Source organism: Mastomys coucha, unplaced genomic scaffold, assembly GCF_008632895.1.
Source record: "Mastomys coucha isolate ucsf_1 unplaced genomic scaffold, UCSF_Mcou_1 pScaffold15, whole genome shotgun sequence".
NCBI lineage: Eukaryota > Metazoa > Chordata > Mammalia > Rodentia > Muridae > Mastomys > Mastomys coucha.
Genome location: NW_022196897.1, coordinates 41,319,749 through 41,330,357, shown reverse-complemented (window position 1 = coordinate 41,330,357; position 10,609 = coordinate 41,319,749). Strand labels below are relative to the sequence as shown.

General features: G+C 40.1%; 1 long non-coding RNA gene across 3 annotated transcripts in view; it reads right to left on the bottom strand.

Moving 5' to 3' along the window:
* LOC116090179 overlaps positions 1–10,609 on the bottom strand; it is a 48,793-nt gene that overhangs the window by 13,963 nt on the left and 24,221 nt on the right. The window contains exons 1-3 of one of the 3 annotated variants that reach the window (XR_004118598.1): positions 5,018–5,230; positions 4,176–4,321; positions 2,434–2,556 (exon numbers count right to left, since the gene is read on the bottom strand). This is a non-coding gene — a long non-coding RNA (uncharacterized LOC116090179). Of the gene's footprint in view, positions 1–2,433; positions 2,557–4,175; positions 4,322–4,435; positions 4,519–5,017; positions 5,231–10,609 lie in introns of those variants that run through there. The other 2 variants (XR_004118599.1, XR_004118597.1) reach the window with 2 other exon arrangements.

The window sequence follows — 10,609 nt, the reverse complement described above, 5'->3', positions numbered from 1 at the left end:
AGAAAGAAAGAAAGAAAAGGAAAGAAAAAAAAACAGCAAAAATTTAAAAAAAATAAAATAAAAAAGAACTGGATTTGTTCAAAGGAATGAGGCAAGATACTCAAAGTAGAAAACTAAGTTTTAAAAGAGCAATTTTACTAGGTATACATTATACAAGTAACTAAATATGATTCAGAAATCTCAAATGAGAAAGGATGGCCTAAGAATAAGATGCCTGTGAGAAAACATTGCATCTGATACAGTGAAAGATGAAAAACAAGTCAAAACCAGATACTCACAGATCCAATCACTTAGATCCTATGTATATGAACTCAGAGGTGGTTTTTATCCTATGGTTTAAAATTCCAGACTATTTCAGGGATTCAGGCACCCAACAGATGGCTCCCTTATTTGGGATTTTTTTCTCCAAATATTTTAGGAATTTTAAAATTAAAAATAGCATATGCTGAAAATTATTATTTAATACTATAGAGGCCTAATCCTGTAAGAACCTCAAATACATGGATAGCATATGGACACCAAATGTTTAAAGAAAACTGGAGAAAACTCAGCTGGGCTGAAAACAATTCTATATTTTTTTTCTTCTTGCCACACATCTGTTTTTCTCTCCCCAAAGGCAAATTAAAAATGAGTAATAATAACAATATTTTTCACTTCTCGAAGGCAAATTAAAATGAGCGATCATCACTGTGGCTAATGTTTGTTGACTGAATGTTCTTGAGATGTGCCAGGTGTTATTCTAAATATTTTAACATATATTAACACATTTATTTTGCCTAGTAGCCCTATGAGAAGAGATTTTGCTACCCCCACCTCCAGTTTTACACATGATGCAGACAAGTCACCCAGGCATAATCACAAAGCAGTAAGTTCAGGAGCTGTGACTGAATTTAAATAATCACTTCCCCACCCCACACTTCTAACAGCCAAACCTACTGTGCCCGTGAAAGAATTCACACTACCTTTACTCTCATCTGCTGTAAACATCTATAGTTCTTTCCAGAACTGGATATTTGTTCTTCTACACATGTTCTTCACTGTGTACAGAGCGACAGGTGGGGTGTTGATGTTGCTCATGCCTCATCCAAACAACTGGCCTTCCTTGTTCCAAAAAAGCCCAGTTTTGAAGTCCCCATGTCTGCTTTTTTTTTTTCCTTTAGCTATAGACCTAGGGGACATCTCCTTTCCCCCTAAGAGCTACAGCACAGTCATTTATTTATTTATTTATTTATTTACTTATTTCTTTTTTTCGAGACAGGGTTTCTCTGTGTTCCCTGGCTATCCTGGAACTCACTCTGTAGACCAGGATGGCCTTGAACTCAGAAATCTGCCTGTCTCTGCCTCCCAAGAGCTGGGATTAGAGGTGTGTGCCACCACTGCCGAGCTGCACAGTCATTTCTCAACACTGCTGCTGTAAGTTTTACTGGTTTCAATAGGCTCATAGGGATGCTGTCAACTTCTGCCTCTCCTGCCCCTAACTGCTAACACCTTTGCTCCTAAGGGTGCTGTTTCCTGTCTCCTACCCCTGACTATAAACACTCATATCATTCATGACTGCAACCCAACCAGTCTCCTCTCTGACCACTCCTTTTCTTTCCCCACAATAGTCTTCAGATTCAAATAATTCTCACACCCCTACTTTATCTATCAGTCTGTTCAGGCTGCTCATCTCCTTCCTGTTTCAGGTTTTCTCTTACCAATATGAGCCTGCTGGTACACTATGAGATATTTTTATGTTTTTATTTTTAATGTATTCACTCAGATCAAATTTGCTTCCATCTTGCTTTTGAAATTTATACAGCAGGTTTCAAACTCTGGTAAAATCAGTTCCCTGGGTATGGTGGTTTGAATAAGAATGGCTCCCCTGTGCCCACAGGCTCATAGATTTTGAGTGATTATTCACCAAGGAGTAGCACTATTTGAAAGGATTAGGACATAAGGCCTTGGAGCAGATGTGGCCTTGTTGTAGAAAGTATGTAACTAGGAGTGAGCTCTGCGGTTGCAAAAACCCCTACCAAACTGGAAGGTCCTCACCCAGCAGATTAGAATGTAGCTCTCAGCTACTTCTTCAACAGCATGTCTGCCTGCCTGCCACTATGCTTCCCACCAGGCTTATATTGGACTACACCTCTGAAATGTAAACAAGCCCTCAATTAAATGCTTTCTTTTATAAGCGTTGCCATGGTCATTGTGTCTCTTCACGGCCATAGAACCCTGACTAAGACACTTGTTTATTCATTTTATGTATTCATAAGCTGTACTCACAGGAGTGATTGTGGCTACTGCAAAATAAGAAGCAGGCTGAGAGTTGTGTATTTTTCACAAACCCAGTCTTTCCTGTAACAATTTCTCTTTCAATGGATTTGTATTTTACTGAGGCTAAAGAAATACAAATTAATTTGAAAAGTCGTTGCACTGCGTCTTCAAACCTACCTGTATCTGAACACTTACACTCTGCCATTGCTTCTGTGACCAGTCGTAGACCAGCACGCTCTCGCTCTCCAGTCCATGGCTGTCCCACTCATTTCCATATTGGATGCAAGCCCCTCTACTGACCTGAAGAACATATCAGAAATGTCTTTTTTCTTCTGCTTAATAAATAACTGTTCTGCTGGGTCATTCTCATGGCCACCACAAAATATGCTTTATTTATTGTAAGGGTCCATGATTCGCCAAGAATGATCCCTTGGACTCAAATAGTATGCAAACACAAAGATTGTTTTTATTCTGCAGAAGTACAGCATGCTGGGGTCTCTCTTTACCAAGAAAGAAAGACCTTGAAGTAAGCTCACAGGCTGGACTTAAAACACATTAAGGACATTCTGGGGAGGGATAGGTGACCTCTGTCTTAATCTTGGCTCTATCTCTAAGAACACATCAGAACCACTGCTGTGGCCTGGGGCTGGTGGAAAATGTGCCTGAGGAATTCTGGAAACTGCTACTACCCTTTGTTCTTGTCACAGGCCAGGTGGCAGAGCAGCTTCTGATAGCAGGGCAGTTTCTGATTAGATGCCCAAAGCGTGTTTTTGTTTGTTTATTTGTTTGTTTGTTTTTCCTAGTAACTGATTTGCCTAGGCTCGCCCATTACTTAGAAACTGCCAATTTGAAGCCTGTCATAGAGTCAGCCTAGCCTTCTCAGTGTTAGTTAGGTTTCTCTGTTGGTGTAGTAAACACAGACCAAAAGCAATTTAGGGAAGAAAGGCTTTATTTCTTATAATTCCCAGGTCACCATGTGTCTTAGTTAGGGTTTCTCTAGAATTGTGTGTGTGTGTGTGTGTGTGTGTGTGTGTGTGTGTGTGTGTGTGTGGTGGGGGGTTATAGAATTATTGGAATGATTTACAGGCTGCAGTCCAACTAACTAATGACCAGGTGTGAATGGAAAGTCTAAGAATCTAGTAGCTGCTCAGTCCCAGGAGGCTGGATATTTTAGCTGGACTTCTGTATAAGGTGGAGTCCAGAAAAAAAAAAAAGGCTCCAATGAATGTTCTTTCAAAGTAAGCACAAACAGGCAAAGAATGGATGAGCCCTCCCTTCTTCCATTGTCCTTATATAGGCTGTGAGCTGAAGATATAGCCCAGATTAAATGTACATGTCAAGATCTGGATTATAGGTGTATGATGATTTGTATTTTGTTGTGTCATTGAATTGTATGCCATCCCACCTCATGATAAGGATCAAAAGCTTGTGACTTCCAGTCTCAGGATCTGAATCAAAAGTATGTTGTCTTCCAGCCTCAAGATCTGGATCCCTCCATTTCTGGATTTTACTCCATTCCAGATATAGTCAAGTTGACAACTGAGAATAGCCAGCATACCACGCATAACTGAGGGAGTTAGGCCATGAACTCAAGGCAGGAACCTGGAGTCAGGAACTGAATCAAAAACCATGGAAGAATACTGATTCCTAGTTTGCTCTTCCTGACTTGCTCAGTCTGGTGACAATAACAGAATGAGCCAGGCTCTCACACATCAATCATTAGTAGAGAAAATGCCCCACAGACATGCAAAAGATAAGAAGTTTGTCAACAATTCCTCAGTTGATGTTCTGTTTTCCAACATGTCTAATTTGTGACAAGTTGAACAATTAACCAGAACCATTATTTTCAACAAAAGAGACAATTAGGACCCAAGTTAATAGCTTAATCAGTATGCGGAATGCTATATAAATAAGAGTACCTGGGTCTGGATCCATGGCTCACAAGTAAAAAGCTGAGCACAATAGAATGCATGTCATCCCTGTGCTGAGGTGTGAGAAGACAGGTGGATCTGAAGAGCTCATTGGCCACACAGCCTATGTCAAAGTTCAGCAGAAGACACTATCTCTAAAAAGAAGGTAGAGAAGGATTGAGAAGATAGATGAATTCAACTCTGGACTACACACACACACACACACACACACACACACACACGAACTCCTACTATACATTTTATTTTACCTGTTGCTCTTTGACAAGAGCAGAAAAGCCCCTCAGTAGTCTATTCTCGCTCTTGCCTCTTCTCACTCTTATTACACTGCTAATCTTTCATTCATGTCTCTCTAGTGAATCTACTTCAATCAATTGGCACCCTTGATTTTGTCAGGCACCAGATAGTAATCCATCTTTTTCTTTTATGGTACTGAGCTGATGATCTGTCCTGGAAATGTGTTCTTGGTTGAAGTCTACAGTGAAGCTGTGCCATTTGCTTCCTGTCTCAATGACTACACTATTTCTATTTTCTTTACTCAATATTCCACATTAAAACCAGTGTTCCACAATTTTGGCTACAAATAAAGAGCACCTTTATTTGTAAAAAACTGCTGTCCCAGCCCTCAAACAGATCAATTAAATAAGAACCACAATGGGTGCAGTAACTGGTTTAACCAACTCTGCAAAAGAGTCCCAGAAACTTATAGTACAGTGCAAAGGCTGAGAGCTACTGGGACCCATGGTATGTCTAAGGTGATCAATCTTTCAGACTTCCTCTCTCTTCCGAATTTACTTCTCTAAGCGTGTCACATGATCTGTTGACTTCACTACCTTGGTTGTTCTAAATATCTTCTTGTAGTTCAAGCCTGTGGAAGTGTGAAAGGCAGTCAGTTTTCTGGTCGAGCTAGCTTTAAACACTGGAGATCCAGCAGGTGTTCCTGCAAGGGACAGAAGGCCTTTTGCCATGCCCCCTAAGATATCAGGCTCCTGACACTATGCCTCAGCTCCATAATTCTGTGGCCATCAGTCAAGTAGGCAACCCCCGAAGCCCTTGGTATTCTGTCTGGATTCCACCACCACAGTTTCCTGGCAACAGTCAGGTATGCTCCTCCCCACAGTTACCCGGCAACAGCCATGTAGGCCTGACCCAATATAAAAGAACTGCTTGCCCCCTCCTTCCTCTCTTACTCTTACTCTCTTACTCTTGTCCCTCTCTCTTGCCCTCTTTCTCCCCCTCTTTCTGCATTCCCTTCCACCTCTGTCCACATGGCCATGGGCAGTGTCTACTTCTCTACTCTCTCCCTCTCTCTGCCTCTACTACCCTTTTAGCTCCCCTTCCCTAACCTCAGGCCCGCCCTGAGGAAAGGGGGTATGGTTTCCATCATCACAACTCTCCACCATGACAATAAACACCTTAAAACCATGGACTGCCTCTTCTCATCGGGATCTGCAGTTCTGGAGCAATGGAGCAGGCCTTCCTCTAAAGATCCTCATTTAATCTCACACAGGAGGCCTCTCTGTGCTCTTAGTCAGGGTTTCCACTGAGCCAAGCCCACCCAAGCAAGCCAAAGACTCTCCTCACAGCAGGAACCAGCCTGAGCTCTCTCCTCCTGATCCTTTCCCTTTGGCCAGAGCTAGAGCCTGCCCACGGGCCCACAACTCTGTTCTCAGCTCTTCTGTGGCATTCCAGCTGTGTCTGTGGTATCCAAGAGTGATGGGGGCCTCAGACTGTGCCTCCTCACTTCTGGAGTGGGGTCCTGTGGCTTCTCAGTTGCTCAGAGTCAAAGTTCCTGTGTCCACCTCCATAAGCAGCACTAGCCCTGTGGCAGGCTGGACACAGGCCACCATTTTAACCTGCACAAGCCTTCCTTCTAAGATTGAAATTTTATACATACCTTCCTACTGTCCTCTACATTTGAATGTGTAACATAATTCTCAGAGAAAACCTGTCTAAACTTGACTTCTTAATTTCTCCATTCCAAGACTACTTCAGTATTTATATGCTTCTTGATAACCAGCAATTTATCTTTATAGCCACATTGGTCCTTCTGCAAGTAAGTGTTCCTGTTTTGGAATCATTGTTTGTACTGCCTTCACTGTTATATCCCACATCAAACCTGCCAGCCAATTCTAACAAGATCCATCAAAAAATCATTACTTCTTCTTCTACTTTCAATGGTGTAGCTTGCTTCAGCCTTTGTCTTCTTTCTTTGAACATAACAGGTCCTACCACTATTGCTAAAACATAATATGTAGGAGGACCCATTTTCAATAAAATTTAACTTTTGCCATTTTACAGCCCTTAGAACCATCTGACAGCATTGTCTTAGTTACTTTTCTATTGTTGTAAAAGAAACCGTGACCAAAGCAACTTGTAAAAGAGTTTTTTGAGAGAATACAGTTTCACATTGTGATTCTATTAATCATCATAGTGAGCAGTATGAGAATAGGAAGGCAAGCATGGCACAGTAGCAGTAGTTGAGGGCATATATTTTTACCCAAACATAGAGAATAAAGAGAGTTAAATGAGGATGTTATAGGCTTTTGAAACTTCAAAGCTTGCTCCTTGTGATACACATCCTCCAATAAGGACATACTTTTTAATCCTTCCAAAACAGTTCAGCCAGCTAGGGACCAAGCATTCAACTACATGATCTGAAGAGAGCCATTCTCATTCAAAACACCATATTTTGCTTGTATGCACCCATAGGCTTGTGATCATATCAAAAAACATTTAGCCCAACTTTAGAAGTTCCCCTGGCCTTTCATAAGCTTAACATAATTTAATAGTCCAAGATTCAGTCTTTTCTGAGATTCAATTTCATGGTTGCAATCTCCTACAAAACCCAAAATCAAATCATGTATTTTCAGTATACAGTGTCAGAAAATATATATTATCTCTCCAAAAGGGAAGACCTGGGGAATAAGGAGACAATACTGGACCAAAGTAAGACTGAAACCTCGTAGGACAACTCCAAGTTCTGTAGCTCTGTGTCTGATGTCCATGGACTTAAGGACTCTTCCCTTCTAGCTTTGCTGGCTGCCACACACTTCTCTCTTGAAGTGGTTCCATACCATTCATGCAGCTCTCACTGGCAGAAATACTAGGACTCTGACACTTCTCTTATCATGGAATCCCCAATGCAATCCAGGCTTTATTTTTACAGCTTTACACAATGGCCTCTCCTACCCTCCATGCAGAGACTCCCCTACCACATGCCTGGATTCAGCAGCTTTCCATAAATGTGGAATAAGACCCTTTACTCCTTATCAAAATCAGGACTGTCTTTAGCTTTGTCAGCATAAGCCTTGGCTCCAACAACAATTTTTTTGTACTCCTTTTCTCTTCAAACTGTGCATTTTTTATTTCCCTTTGCCCTGCTTGCTCTTTTTTTCATTTTAGATCTGCATAAGAGTAATAGCCAATTTCTATAGGGCAGAGTTAGTATTTGACTGTCTTGAAATCTCCTCTGCCAAAGAAATTAATCCATTATTTTTTCAATTTTTCCTCAGGACAAGAACAGAAAGCAGCTACATTCTTTGTCAAAATATCACAAGAATGCTTCTCTTCTTGACCTGGGTTCTCTACTTTGCTCTCAACACCCCCTGTCTTCCAACTTCCTATTCATATATTCTATTAAGTCCTACTTAAACAATCAACCACTTTCCTTTGTCAGATAAAGTTCCAAAGTGTTCTACATTCCTCCAAAATCCAGCATGATCAGTAATATCACAGTACCACCATACTTCCTGATACAAATTTCTGTCTTAGTTACCTTTCTATTGACATGAAAAAAAAACACCATGACCAACTCAACTTATACAAGAAAGAGTTTATTGGAAGATTACAGTTTCAGAGGATAAATCTATCAATTATGTTGGTGGGGAACATGAGAACAGGAGGCAAACACACACAGCAGCAGTAGCTGGGAGCTTACACCTTTATCCAACAGTAATAGACAATGAGAGCTAAATGGGAATGTTATGGGCTTTTAAAACTTTAAACCCCACCACACAGTAACATACCTCTTCAACAAGGGCATACTTCCTAATCTTTCCCAAAGAGTTCCACCAACTAGTGACCAAGTATTCAAACTTATGAAGCTATGGGAGCTATTCTTGTTCAAACCACCACATGAATCAATCAACTGTAAGTCTTTTGACTGCCTTTTGGAATTTGTTTTCTCTTACTTTCTACTGTTCTCTCTTATGTTTATTCTACAGATCAAGTGCTATGCTGTTAGAGAATGACACCATGAATAATTTTTACCTTTGTGCTAGGAAGTTCATGTGCTTGGGACACTGTCTCCCAGAGCCATTTTTCCTTCTTTATTTAAGGGTCATTCCTTCACCAAAGTTACCCTAAAACATATGCTCTACTCAATGTATGCTCTTCATCATCCATATTTGTTTCTTTTTTTGTTGTTGTTGTTTTTTTGTTGTTGTTGTTGTTGTTTTTTCAAGACAGGGTTTCTCTGTGTAGCCCTGGCTCTGTCCCGGTACTCACTCTGTAGACCAGGCTGGTCTCGAACTCAGAAATCTGCCTGCCTCTGCCTCCCAAGTGCTGGGATTAAAGGCATGTGCTACCACTGCCCAGGTGAAACTTTCCTTCTAATATTATTGGTTGTAAGCCTAGCCTTTAGTGGCTGAGCCATCTCTCAAGCCTGAAACTTTCATTCTTATAGTTATTGTTGGGAATCACTCCTTTATTGGAGATGAAATTGAGTAGAGATAAAAGTGTACTACAATACTATGACTTAAACCATTGTGAAATTTGTATTCTTTGAGTCAATCTTAAAGGACTTTCTCCCAGCATGCAAATATTGTTATTTTATTAATTCTCTCAGGTACTAGAGTCATAGTTCCTATAAGAGACATTCTGGAATTGGTAACAAAGTATTTATCAGGTAAATAAAGTCAAACAACACATTAAAGGATGAAAATAAGGGAAAAGATATCTAACATACAAATGAGCTTGACATTGAAGCAACCAGGCCTTGTAACTGAATTTAAAACTGTTGGTTACAGATTTCCCACATTTAAGGGCAGAAATTGAGGGAATGACAAACCAATGACCTGCCCAGCTTGAAACCCATGCCTGAGAGAAAGCCTACCCAACACTATTACTGATATTCTGCTGTACTTGCACAACACTGCTGCATAGCATAACTGTCATCTGAGAGGCTTTACCCAGCAATTGATGGAAACAGATACAGAGACCCATAGCCAACATTTAGATGGAGCTTGGTGAATCCTATGGAAGAAGGGAAGGAAAGATTAAAGAGCATGAGAGGTCAAGGACACCACAAGAAAACATACAGAATCAACTAACCTGTGCTCATGGGGGCCCACAAGTCTTAACTACCAAACAGCATGCATGGGACTGACCTAGGCACTCTACTCATATGTAGCAGTTGTGCAGCTTGGTCTTCTTGGGAGATCCTAACAGGATCAGGAGCTGTCTTTGACTCTAGATTCCCTAGCTGTGGATCGCTTTCGCTTAGCTGGGGTGCCTTATCTAGCCACAATAGGAGAAGATAGGCCTTGTCCTACTGAAACATGTTATGCTTCCCCTTTTCTGAGGAAAAAGGGAGGAGGTCAGATTGAGGAAGCTGTGATTTAGGTGTAAAGTAAATAAATTAATTATTTTTAAAATGTGAAATAAATATAGATTCATTTGCAAAATAACTTTATAGTCTCCACATTCAAAATGGAGAGGTCTTTTTGGTCTAGTCAGATCAAGAAGTATCCAGGAGACCCAAATTTTGAATAGCACAACCCCAAGAGTGCAAGAAACTGCTTAGCTGGATACTTACAGATAGTGACACTCACTCTTCACACAGAAATAACTAGCATCTATTCTCAAGAAGACTTTTGACAAATTTCAGATAATTTATTTACAATGTCCTTAAGCATTTTATAAAATAATTTTCTGTATTATCCATAATATATCCTAGTTATTTATGAGAAATAGTTTTAAGCCTTTAAATATAAGCAAAGAAACCACTTCATTTACAATTTCAGGGTAGAAAAATTAAAATACTTTAAAATGTGTTCTTTTTCAGAGTCAAATTAAAACGTGAATCCAAACACAGTCTCCTCCACACACACTAGATGTCACTGCATGACCTGAAATATTGGTTGTAATCTGAGCTATTGCTTTAGCATCACTAGAGGCAAAATTAGCTTGGGGCACAAAATAATCTCCAGATTTATTTTCCAAACAGCAACATATGGCTTCTATCTGGACAATTATATGGATACTAATGAATTCCTCTTGAAATTCCTCCAGAAAATGTATACAGGAAAAAAAGAGGCCATATTACAGTTTCCTTTTACATCAATTCTTACTTTCTTACACTCTAATATTAACTAAAAATTTTGCATTTAATGTATAAATAATTACTCTCATTTTAAAAAATA